The 13,008-nt window shown below is 37.6% G+C and overlaps 1 long non-coding RNA gene across 8 annotated transcripts in view; it reads right to left on the reverse strand.

Annotated features, from left to right (window-relative positions):
• The window catches only part of LOC135451803 (uncharacterized), a 101,495-nt gene that overhangs the window by 25,363 nt on the left and 63,124 nt on the right, over positions 1 to 13,008 (reverse strand). For 5 of the 8 annotated variants that reach the window (XR_010441441.1, XR_010441439.1, XR_010441435.1 and 2 more), the window contains 2 exons: positions 8,247 to 8,570; positions 6,339 to 6,454 (listed from right to left, as the gene is read on the reverse strand). The exons of the other annotated variants lie outside the window; for them this stretch is intronic. This is a non-coding gene — a long non-coding RNA (uncharacterized LOC135451803). The remainder of the gene's footprint in view (positions 1 to 6,338; positions 6,455 to 8,246; positions 8,571 to 13,008) is intronic. 8 annotated transcript variants of the gene reach the window in all.

Here is a 13,008-nt window from a genome sequence, read left to right on the forward strand (position 1 = left end):
TTTTCAAAAGCCAATACTTTCCACAATTAATATAAATAAAACAACAACAACAACAGCAGCAACAATAGCAACAACAACCAACAACAACAATAATAATAAATAGTTATGAAAACCCAGCAGCAAGCACTCTATTGGAAAAGCAAGGAACTATACTGCTTTGGATCCTGAAAGAACAATAGTTATTTATGTAAATTTGCACTGCAGTAGTTATTTTTAAATACTTATATATTTGTTTCATATTTACTGCTACTTGCTCCCTTTAGAGATTCCAGTAATTGAGTTTTTATTATTGTAAAATAGATCTTTAATTTTTTTGGCTAATTCTAAAATAAGTGTCTGAATGACAGAAGAATGTGATTATGTTGGTAGAATACAGTTTTCTGCCTCCCCAAAGTAAAGATTTCTACTGCTAGCAGAGACTGCATAAATGAGATGAAGGATGGAGAGTGATTACACCTGTTGTAACTAATTTCCAAGTAAGCTTCATGTTAGAAGCTGGGTTTCCAGGGAAATGAGCAACCTACTACAACACCAGGTCATTTTTCTTGTTTCACATGGAATATTTGCAGCATAGTTATACAAATTAAGTTAAAAAATAACTGTAAATACATCTGTGCATGTTATTTTAGGAACCAGTGAAATTCAATAGCTCAGATTCTCTTCAACACAGAAAATATTTCAGTAAAGGAAGGAAACTTAAAGCTTCCTGTGTACAAAATTGCTCCCACCTAAAAATATCCCATTCTATATAGAGACTAAAGAATAAGTTACATCTCCAGAGATACTGCTGAGTATGTGGCAAATGCCCCTGCAAAAAGCCCCATTTTAAAACAGAAGCAGCAATAATTCCACGAATTATTATTATTATTTTTACAGGTATGCAGAGCCTTGCAGGTGCCTTCCAGACCCATTTCCCTTACTGTCACCAAGGTCCATCTATCTACAGATGCTCCTATATAAGAGTGGAAACGGTCTCAGCCCATCTAAGCCATTCCAGAAGAGCAAGAGAGCAGCAGCTCATAGGAGGAGGAAAATGCAGCTGTTCAGGAAAGGAAACGAACACAGAAAGAAAATCCCATGCAGGAGACTACAAAATAATAGAGAATACAACGAGCACAATCTGTGAATAGGATGAGGACATTCTGTTTGCAGTTTCTGAGAAGTATTTGGGTTACCTGAAAAAAGTTAGGTGCTCAAGATATCTGCACTGCTTTTGGCAAGAGGGGAGAACTTCCAGGAGTGAAAATGTAAACTTAGGGAAAAACCCCAAGTCTTTAAAGCCAAATGTAGCGTATCTTCTCCTAAGAGACATCAGAGATAATGGCCTGGAAGCAAAAGCTGTGGGGTGGGGTCCTGTGAGCTGCACAGGCAGGAGATCTGAGTGACCTCCCCTGTCAGCCCACTGGCCCCACAGCTGTGTGTGCCTGAATTCACCAAGTCAGCAGCAACAGCAACTCTCCTTTAAAAAGCCTCTGTGGAACATCTTAATTAGTTTGGTCTTATGGTTTTTCTAAAACGCTTCTGATAGCACAGTGTACACTAAAGCAGTGTTATGAATGCCTAAAAATATAAAATCTAATTATGGTAGCTCTGCAACCAGAGTAATGAGAAGCAAGTGTGACTGATAAGAAGTGAGACAGGCTAATGAGCTGAACCACTGTAGTTCAAAGGAAAACAGAGGTCTAAAGGAAGCACCTGTGGTATTGCTTGGGGGAAGATATGTGGACTAGGAAATAGGAACATACTGCATTTAAAAAGATATGGTGCTAAATGGATACACAACGTTGTTAATTATTAGAGCAGATTCTTAGCATATGGGCAAAATAAATTGTTAATAAGGATGTGTAGGACTGAAGATGATTGCTAACAAAAATACAGCTGGTGTAGTGAACAAGAAATTACCTGCTGCAGATAAGAGAAAGCTGTGAGTCCAAGTGCTTGGATTCATCCTGCTGGACAGGCAGAGCTCACTAAGGCTGCACGGCCACCATAGCCAGCCTTGTTTCTGAGCTGTTATCCTGCCTGAGCAACCACACACGGAGTGGCCAGAGAGGCAGAGCTGCCAGGATCAGAGACAGGGAAGAGAAGTCAAAGCAGACATGCTCTGGCCTGAATGAGAAACAGATCAGTGGGACACAACTGATGATTTTGCCTTCTTTTATGTAAAGAACATACTCTGTCACATCAGTGAATGCATCCACAGCTGCAACACATTTCCTGCTGGACTGTCAGCATCTGGCCTGACCCTTTGCACAAATGCTTGCCACCAAACAAGACAGTTGCCCGGTGAAATATCAGTAAATTTTCTGTATTCATCTAGACTTTCCCAAGCTCAACAATTACTGATCAATTTATACTCAGTGAGAAACAGTGAAAGCAGCGCATTTAGTAACAACTTCATTGTTCTACTGCTAGTAACAACTGTATTGTTCTGCTGCACACCAAAATTGCTGTAAAAGCCAACAGCACTGTGCTTGTTAGAGAGAAGATGGCAAAAGCACAGGAATGTTCCTGCCATTCTGCTATAACCAACACCTCACAGCAAGTTCGGTGTCCGCATGTCTGGGCCTGAGAAAGACACCTCAGAGTTTATCCTCCCACAGAAGTATAGAATCACAGAATCCTTAAAGGCATTAAAAGATTATCTTATTCCATTCCCCTGCCACACCTTCCACTATCCCAGTTTGCTCCAAGTCCTGTCCAGCCTGGCCATGGACACTTCCAGGGATGGGGCAACCAAAAATTCTCTGGACAACCTGTTCCTTCTACCCTTGGATTGTTTCTGTGTGGTTAAATTTTCTATGTGCATACAACACTGTGGGGATGGGGTGAAATATAGATCCTTGAGGAGATTTCCTTTGCTCAGTTTATCCAATTTGCATTGACAATAATGCTTTTTCCTGGTCTTACAGGTCTCCTGAAATGTTTGTCACAAATTAGATAATCAAGTATTAAACAGTGCAAGTATATTTGTTTTAGTTCTCAGGTTGTGATGATGAAGATCTTAACCTTATCAAGTATCAAAGCTGTAGAGACAGACCTATTTAACAATATTCAGTAACTTACTTTCTTACCCTGCTGCCTCCACACTAGTATTTTTAGCTGAGTGCTGATTTTCCAATCTGTCTAGGCTGTCATTCAAGACATGGGGAATACCAGAAATGGTGCATTTGCTTTTGACAGTACCCCAGACTGTTTTTTAAAAATAACCAAGGAAAAGACTTTACAGCTTTGTTTGAAAATATTAAATTTCCATAGGGATCAATAGAGGTGCTTCCCATATGCAATTTATTCACTAACAACTTCCATGGTTTTTATGAGACTATTCACCTTCCTGGTTAATAGAAAATCTGTACTTGCCATGGCAACCCCTGTATCAGATGGCTCTACAGCAATACCCTGGAAATATACCATAGATTTTTTCAGTCTTCATAATCGATCTGGTCATAAATGTCACAGTAACTTGTCATTAAACTCTCCCCTCTAGCAACTCTGGTAGTTGTTTGATCCCTCCTGCCTCTCTGCCACACCGTTCCCTGTGCACAGCTGCATTGTTTTGCATGCAGCCTTTTCCCAAAGTTGTTCCTTGCCTGGGGTGTCAATCTTCAGTGATCCAGGACTGGGGAGATGATGGCAACAGGGAGATTCACACACCCCTGCTGGTTAGAGCAGTGATCACCTCTAGACTACTCTGATAACCAGGTGCAAGCCAGCAAGGGGAAAATAAAAATAAAAATAAAAATAAAAATGGGAAAATCTTGCCGTTTAATAGCAGCCTAAATTATTTGTCTGTGTTTCTCATGTGACTCCTTGAGTTTCATGTCAGGTTCACCAGCTGATGCTGGAGATGCTGCCTTGGGGAATGAGACAGACCTGACCCACACCAACAGTGTTTGAAAGGAATGCCCTGTGCAAAGCGAATTGAGGAGATGGGGTGGAATTCAAATTTCATCAGCTCCTGACTGTCATGAGACTCCCAGGGCATTGCAGGCCTAATTCTTGCTGCCTTGCACTTTGCATTGCAATCGGAAATGCGAGTGTAAAATGCTATCACATCAAAATTAGCAATGCATTGACATCGACTGCAGAGAGGGAAAAATGCCAACAGAAGGGCAAATGTTGGAACCTCAGAACTAGGCATGTATTTTGAATAAATTTTTTTTGTAATCTGGAAATACAACCAGATAGAAAATCTGATACCAGATAGAGGTGACATTTTGATCAGGGTGAAAGTTAAAGTCAGTATATAAAAGGGGAAAAATATTTTAAATTATCTGAATGAACTAGGAGGTAAATGAAAATTTTATGCAATTCATTTAGGAAAAAAATTAGGTAATGGTACTGCAGAAAACTGCACAAAACTGGAATATATTCTTTATAAGAGCACACACTGCAAAACACTGCACAGGAAAATGAGGAGCTTGTGGTGGGTCACACTCTAAAAGCTTCTGAAATGTATTATACTGCAACCCTCCAAAAGCTGTGTAGCAGAAGTAGAACAGATTTCATCTGCATATCTGGGGGTGCTGATTAATGTCCAGACTGCTAGAAATATATAAGTATTAGCAAATCCTTAATCCAAATGTTAGATTCCCCTCATCTGATTCTTTCTCACATTGTTTAAAGACACAGCAGTGCTGTGTTATCAATTGCAGCACAGATGTTCTGGAGCCGAGCCAGAGGAATTCAGGAGGGAATCAGATCCATTGTGTGCCCAGTGCTCTCTCTATGGACAACTCATTATACTTACATTAACTAAGAGAAAGACTACTAAATATGCAAAATTTTAAATTTCCTTTACTATATTTAGACCAGTTGTAGTGAATCTGTCCAAGATTCACAGTATTTAGAAGAAAGACACTTTTCAATGACAGAAAATAAAAAAGTTCCCAGCTGGAGAGCCTTGACTTTGTTTGAATCTTATAATTTAAGGAATAATTTTCTAAAATTACCTCTTGTACAGTAAAATGACAATGATTAGGCTTGCTATGTTACAGTCTCCTGCTGTGCAAAACATTTACTCAGTGGGCTCAGGATACAAAAGTAGCTGCTTTACAAATAATAACACAGCTTAACTATCATTTAATAGCTTCAAAAACATCATACTAGTTACAAACCCTTTGGAACAAGGACAACTAATTTCAGCATCTCAGTTGTTGTCATGATTAATCAATTTCTAATGCTGGTGGCTGTTTTGGTTTGTTTCTTTGTTTTTAATTGCTGGAAATTTTTAATTCCTGGTTCAAACAACTTAATTTCACAGTTTTTTAGATTAATCAGTGATCACTGGAGGGGGAAAAAATTATTGAAGTTCATCAGAATGTAGCATGGAGAATCAATGTAATTTTGCAGAAAAGCATTTTGATTCTACCTTCCTGAGCAACGTGGCTTTAAACTCTCACACCTGAGTGCAATATTGGGAGGATTGTCTGGCTTTGTGACTTTCAGGGATTCTGTGCTCAATTTACAGAGCTGATCTTCACTGCCAGAACTGAGGCTGTGTCAGCTCCAGGGCTGGTGTGCTTAAAGGGTGGGAAAATAACTCTCACCATAGCAAAAGTCATCTCCCAGCTCTGAGGTTTCATTTACACTCCAGGGAAATCTGCCTTCCCATCTCCTCTGACTGCCTTGTGCACTAATGTCTCCTTTTGGAAATATTAAAGTACACAGACATCATTTTGGTGAAGAAATTCTGAGAAAAGTGATAGCAGGAATTCAAACCCAACGTGAGAGTGTGAGCTACTTCTCCAATAAAATAAATCTGTGAGGAGATTCTGTTCTCTGTCTTCTGCCTAGAATTTCTGCCTGTTCATACAGAATATCTTGATGGTCGCTCTGAGACCATGGATGTGGTGAGAGGTGCAGCCAGAGGGGTGTGTGGTACCCAGCCTGGCAGGGTGCAGGAGAGCCCCAGAACTGCCCTCACCAGCACACCCCGGCTGCTCAGATTGATGAGAGCTTTAAAACCTTCATAAATAAAAACTTCAGCCTTCAATAAGTCAGAAAGACAGAGCAATGGGGTTTCTTTCACCCCTATTTGAATGCAAATCAAGTGTTTGACCCAATAAATAATTGTGATTTCCTATTTCCTGCACTCTGAGGGATCCAGTGCTTCCTACCCCATTAAACGAGATTGTGTTTAGGGAACCTCTATCCAGCAACTAGGAAAGGGGATTTATCAGGGTCATTCTGTCATCTCCTCAGCATTTTTTCAGCCATGGCATTTTACCACTGCCTTTTTGTTTTACAGTCTTCCTAAGTAAAGAAGAAAATAAGAGATATTTTCTTGTGGTTTTAGAATGGCACTATTTTAAATTTATATATAAATACAATCTTACCTGGGCTTATTTGCAGGACCAGCTCTGAATTCAAGGTCCATCCAGACATTATTTGAACACCCAACAATAAATCCCTGATTCTAAGCTTCTATGTATCTGCAGGGCCTTTACATTATCTGTAATCCAACCAGCAATAAAAATAATCATAAATCACTTCTGTGAACACAAAAGTACTGAGAACATTTGTAAAGGCCAGAAACTCTCAGACTGAATTTCATACTAAAGCCTTCCCTCACAGGTAGGGCATCCCAACTCCTATAATTAAAAGTGCCCACATGTCTCCTCACTCCAGCAGCCTCCCTCAGTCTATCCACCAGCTGCAATCCTCTCTCAGTGTTTTAACACGGTTAAACAAGATTATCTCTATCAAGGCAGTCTTTGTTCACACCTCACCAAATACAGCAGCAGGTTCAGCAAGGCAGTAATCCATATGAGACACTGACTCACTTTATTCTTTGTTAGATAACTTAGCACATAATCCTCAGTGGACCCTTTTCCAAACAAATTTCTGCACTGAAATCTACCCGGGGATACTCAAACTCTTAATTGGAGCATTCCATGAAATAGAGAAAAGCATGAAGGTATTAATGTTTTATTTAGTCTGAAATGAGTTGTTTCAGTTGCAGCTACAGTGACATCAACATCTTTCATTCTTATCTCTCTTTCAATTGCTATAGACTGGTTCATTTCTGCTGCTCCACTCTGATTTGATATTTATCTGATTTAGGTCAGAATCTGGCCTAATGGGATCTTAGGAAAAGTAAAGCAGCCCAAAATTTACTCCTGACTGGTCTATCTCTCATGCCACTGAAAATATGCCTATCTTTAGTCAATATATTTCATATTTCTGTAACTTTATTTCATAATTTTAGAGATTGTCATTGTCATTCCTAGCAGCTTGTCCCCCAAAATCCTTCAGCTATTTTGACACTATTAAACTGTTAATATCTTGATGAGCTCTTATATCTTATAGTATTGGCTTTAAAAAACATGAGGCAAATGGTCATGCCTTGATGCTGAGAAAAGCCAAAAAGCATCAAAACACCTGCAAGGAATTAGCTCAGTCATGGAAAATAAAAGCTGCCACCCAGTACTCCAGAATTACCTGTATCCTAAACTAGAAAAATCCAGCATATCCATCCCAGTGAGGAAAAAATAACCAAGAACCCGAGCATCTAAAGAACAAAAGAGAATCCTGCATCTCTAGTTAGTTCTCTGTTCATTTTGAGTTTATATATGCTCAAGGGACTATTTCAGTGTTAAAACATAACTCACAGAAGACACAGGAGATAAAAGAAGCTGAAACATTCTGATGGAGTATTTCTCAAAGGGAAAATTTGTTTTTGAAAGTCTCTTTTTAAGCCTTCTTTAAACCTCTAGGTCCTGTGCATTGTGCTTTTCTGTAATTTTTTCCCCAATTTTGATTTTCACTGCTCTTTTTACAGGCTGTGAACTCTCTTGAGCATTTCAGATCTGCCTTCTTCATCTTTTTTAACCTGAGGGCTTTAAAACTCTAGAAAGTAAAAAAAATATTAAAAAAATAAGCCTGGAGATAGACAGAAGAACAAAAATGGCCACAGGGTGTCTGGAAGAAGGAGGGAAAATAGATTATTATAGAAGAAAGAGAAAGGGGGCAATTCCAAGAGAAGAGTGCAGTTACCCACTATTTTCATCATTCAGAAGCAAAGTATTTAAGGGCAAAATTCAGATAAAAACCATGACTCTGAAGTTGCTTGGATAGTGAACACATTTATAGACCCATGAAGAGGTTCTGTTATTGTCTCTTTTGTGCCTCTGAACCACAAATAGCCATATAACTCCCAAACAAACAAAAAAATCTGTCATTATCATTCAGATTTTGTTTATGAGAATTTGTTTTTTGAATTCTGCAAGAACAGCCATGATCACCTGGCTGGTTGGGAGACTAAAGTTCCACATCCCTGTGGTTTTGGTGTCTGGGACTCTGGGTCTGGTTTCCCTGGCTCATGCTCCTTGGCTTCAGCTTCAATCCAGAAGCTTTGGCTTTACTCAGATGTTGAATTTTAGCTCTCAACTCCATGGTGAAAAGCTGCAGACCCGGAGATTTTGTTACAAAAAGCAGCACTCTGAAATTGCTGCCTCCATGCTGGGCAGCCAAGAAAAGGCCTTGAGGGTCTGCAGCCCCTTGCCAGTCAAAGATGCTGGATTTGAAGGTTACCCTTTCCTGCAAGGCTCAAGAAATCAAGTTTCACCCTGGAAAAAACAAAGAAAAGGAACAAGGAAATTATGCTGTTTGAGTATTTTCGAAACTGTTTTCTCATGTAGTCTTTTCAAAATATTGTAACTTCTAAAAAAAAGAACTTAAGAGTTTTCAGGAACTTCAGTTAAAATTGACTAAAATTTAAAAGGCCTAAGGTTCAAAAACTCATTTGTTACTCAGCCATCAACTCCCCCTGCTCCTCAGCAATCAGTTTCACTGCAGGTTACTGATACACTGCCTTGATTAAGCTAATGATGAAATGAAGATGGTTTCTTTTTTTGCCTCTATGCTCAACTGTAGAAGGAACACGTGATAGCTGTAAATTATTTATTATTTGGAGGTGAGGGGATGGCAATCAGTAACTGCACAGTTTGTGCAGATTATTCTCCTCTAAGGTCTAATGTGAGCACTATTTGATTATTTGACAGATCATTTCAAATGTGACTGTGAAAAAACGAGGCAAGACTCAATGTGGTTCAAACAGCTTGTAAGCTCTACCAAATTAGCTTTAGGACCACAGCATTAGAAAACTAACATAGGAGTAAGGCAGATTTCCAAATATGAGTATCAGTAGTAATAACCAACAGTTTCAGAGATATTCTCTTCTTGCAAACAGACAAATGACAAAAAGGCATGCACAGAGCAGGAATATTATGGTAGACACTGCAGAAAGCTGATCTCTTTTATAACTTTTATCTCTTTTATAAATCTTGGGCCATCAGCAAATACCAGAAAAGCAGAAGTTTTTGCACAGCTCACACCCTGATGCACCAATGTCACTGCTCATCCTGTGCCCCTTGCTTTACCACATTGGGTGTTTGGGCAGCCCCTGACACTGGGGCTTTTAAACATGAAAAAACTACTCCTCTTAATCTTAGGGTGAGTTTACTTCTGAGAAATCAGACATAACCAATTTTAAGTCCCAAGTTTTCCAGTGAACAACAGATAATGGAAAATTCTGGACTGCTTCTACTAAGAGGTTGTGTAACTCAGTGGCACACTTCCACATATTCATAAATAATGACAGACAGCATCTAACAAACACAAGAGGAAAAAGGACATGTGAGTCGCAAGAAAACCCAAGTTTTCAAATTCTGCCAAAAATGCCTATAATGGAACCTCCTTTTTACCCAATTACTTCACTATTTTAAATTATATAATATATATAAACATATATATAATTATATTTGCATATTAGTATATAAAATTTATATATATAATATATAGCATATATTATATATAATATGAATATATAATTGTAATTATAAATATAATTATATATTTAGTTATTAGAATAATGATTCAGTTATTATATAATTTGGGTATTATATTGTTATTAATATGAACTAATAATATTATTAGTAAATTATTAATTAACAATATAGTTATATAATATATATATAAATACAATATATAATATTAGTATATATAATTATATCTGTATATTAGTATCATTATATTTGTTCATTATTTTTGCTCTGCACAGTACTAGTAAAAGAAAACCTGGTTTGCTTATTTGGAAGAATAGCTTAAAAATTGAGTTGCCTACAGTAGTTAGATCTAGAGGTCTTTCAGGCAACATATTAATTGGATTCTCTGAAAACAGTGAGATTTTTCACAAATTATGGGAATCTGAATGAATTTCTGTGTTATAAATCAAAATATTCCCACTCATTGTGTCAAATATAAGCCCACTAGGATTATAATTCCAGAATATGCTCACAAGAATCCATAAAGAAATAAATAAACCTGGTAAAAAAAAATTGACTAATTTATTTCCAGTGGGAAAAAAATGTTCTAGCACACATTCACATATTAGTCACCAAGAACACTGATTTTTAAAGAATGTCAGGAGAATGAAGAAAGACACATATTTCCATTATTATAATTTCTAAATGGAATATCCTTAGTTTCAAGTCTGATTTACTTTTTAAAATGTTAATAAATTTATCCCTGAAAAAATTTCAGTATTACCTAGCACAAGAGTTTGCAAAATGTTAACATTTTCATGAGAATTTCCGACTGAAATAGCTGAATATCACAGAAGCAAACAGAACTGTATTTTTTTGCAACAAATCACTTCAAGACAAATTTTGAAAAGATTTCAGTCTGAAAACATAGAGGAGATTAAATGAGCAGGTGAAGGGCAGCAAGTACCATTGAGCTGCCTCCTCCTGAAACACAGGGCAGGAGCATGAGACTAAAAAAAAGAGGTTTTCAGGAGCTTCTCCTCCCATAGCTGCTGGAAGCGATGCCCTGCAGAAGAACAGAAAGACTCACATGTCCTGCGTCTTCCTGACCCACTTTTTTTTGAGATGATGCCAATTTTTCAGTGTAAAATAATGGGGGATGAGGGAAAGGGAAGGAAAACAAGCCCTTCTACATCAATGCAAGGCTTTCAGGGAGATGTAGCATGAATATTTCATGCTCACAGTCTCATCTATATGCTCAGCTTCCCAGCTGACACTATGGTTTCCATGATGTCCTTATAAAAATGGAAATGAAGAGCACAAATATAAAACCTCGTCGACTTACTTGGTGCAAGTGCTGCAAAAGGAAACCTACTTGTGAATTAGGTTTACAAAAAGAAATGAAGATGAAGAATTTCAGCAGCATTTAGGATAAAAAAGGCCAATCTAGCAGTGTATTTAGTTTGGGATGAAAACTGAGAGTTTTAGAGGTTTGGCTTAAAACAAAACCCAAACAAACCAGCAAAGCTTCATGAAAAATTGCAGACAAACAAGACCTTCAGTTTAACATTTCTGAAAAAGAGACTGTCTTTATTGCCACTACATATTTTTCCTGCTCTGTGTAAAGCAGAGTTTGATCTTGGATAACCTGGTCAGAAATGAACTTTGACCTGTTTGAATCAAGCCTTTCTAGTATGTACAAAAACCAATATGTGCCATTTAACTAATAGAAAAATACAACTAGGATACAAATACAAGAAATATTAACCAGTAAACACATCTATGTATTTACTGCAGAGCCCTGACCAAAAATATTAACTCAGATTTAATTAACACATACTAATGCTCGTATCTGTCTCTGATTTTTCACAGGAAGCATTGCAGAATATAATTAATGTTCCAAAAATAGATGCAAGTTCAGAACACCATTATCTTGAAGAATTTAATTGGTCTTACTATTCTATGAAGTACAGCAAAATGCCATTTTTTTCAGTAAGTTTAAGAATGAAAGACTCTCTTTCCAAATCTAATTATAGATATTTTAAAGGTGAGTCAAAGCTAAGCAGAGATAACACCTGCATTGGAATAAAATATCCCTATTGGTGTATTCAACTCATAGTAATTATCAAATGAGATGAATTCTCAATAATTGGTTAACAGAATTAAAAAAAAAAAAAAAGAAAAGCTGAATATTCTTATTGTAGACACTGCATTGTAGCAATTTCCCACATCCATCTCAATCTGACCCTGAAATTAGTGGGACAGATGCTTAGAAAAGGGCAAATGGAACCAGAGGATGTCCCCTAACTCTGCCTGCTTTTGCCTCTGCTGTGTCAGGACAGATTTGTGGGTGCTGTGCTCCTTGCCACCTTCTCCTGAGGAAATTATTGCACCCCAGAGTGCCAAGCCCTGGTCGTGCCAAGCCATACCCAACAGTGGAGTGATGATTTATCCACAGCACTATTCTACATCTAGCCAGTGAAATAACATACTACTCTTTTCAAATCCCTCTAAAATGGTATTTTGGCTTCAGTAGTGAAGGAACTATAGCTGCATTAGAATTTTCCACCAGAAATTTTATAACCATTCTTTTCTCCAAAATACTTCAAGCTGCTGGCATGCCTGTAAAATGGATTGTCCTTGAGAGATGAAAATGGAAATATAAGCATGGTGTAGTAATAGAAACACAAAGAAAGATTCTATACTTCAAGATACAGGTGCTATTCCTGTAGCACCATACCTGGGCTGTACAAATTTTTCTGACAAATTGGAATATTAGGAAAATCTCTCCTGCAGTTTCATATATAAAATAAAAGTGAGGAGTGGGTGGGTTCCTGATCCTAAAGAGTTCTTCAGGCAAAGGCAGAACAATATTCAGATTTTAAATACATCCATCTTTTATGTTTAGATGTAAAGAACAGATATTTTGTGTGGATAATTGACTATTAAATTGGGCATACAATTGGGCTTCATAATTTGATGCCTTGAAAAATCCTCTTTTCTAGCTCAATTAAAAATTATGCTGGTTGATAAAAGGAAAATTTATCAAATTCTAGTGGCTCACACTGAGCAGGTTGTCACACCAGATTATTTTAGAAGGGGATCTGTCATTTGAGTTTATCAAAACCTCTGTGTCCACAACACTAAGACTGAACACTTCAGTGAAATATTCTCATAATGCCATATGGATTCTAGAAATCAGCCTTTGCAGTGCTGTGTCTGATGTCTGACACCAAAAATT

This window comes from Zonotrichia leucophrys, chromosome 9 (assembly GCF_028769735.1).
Source record: "Zonotrichia leucophrys gambelii isolate GWCS_2022_RI chromosome 9, RI_Zleu_2.0, whole genome shotgun sequence".
Lineage (NCBI taxonomy): Eukaryota > Metazoa > Chordata > Aves > Passeriformes > Passerellidae > Zonotrichia > Zonotrichia leucophrys.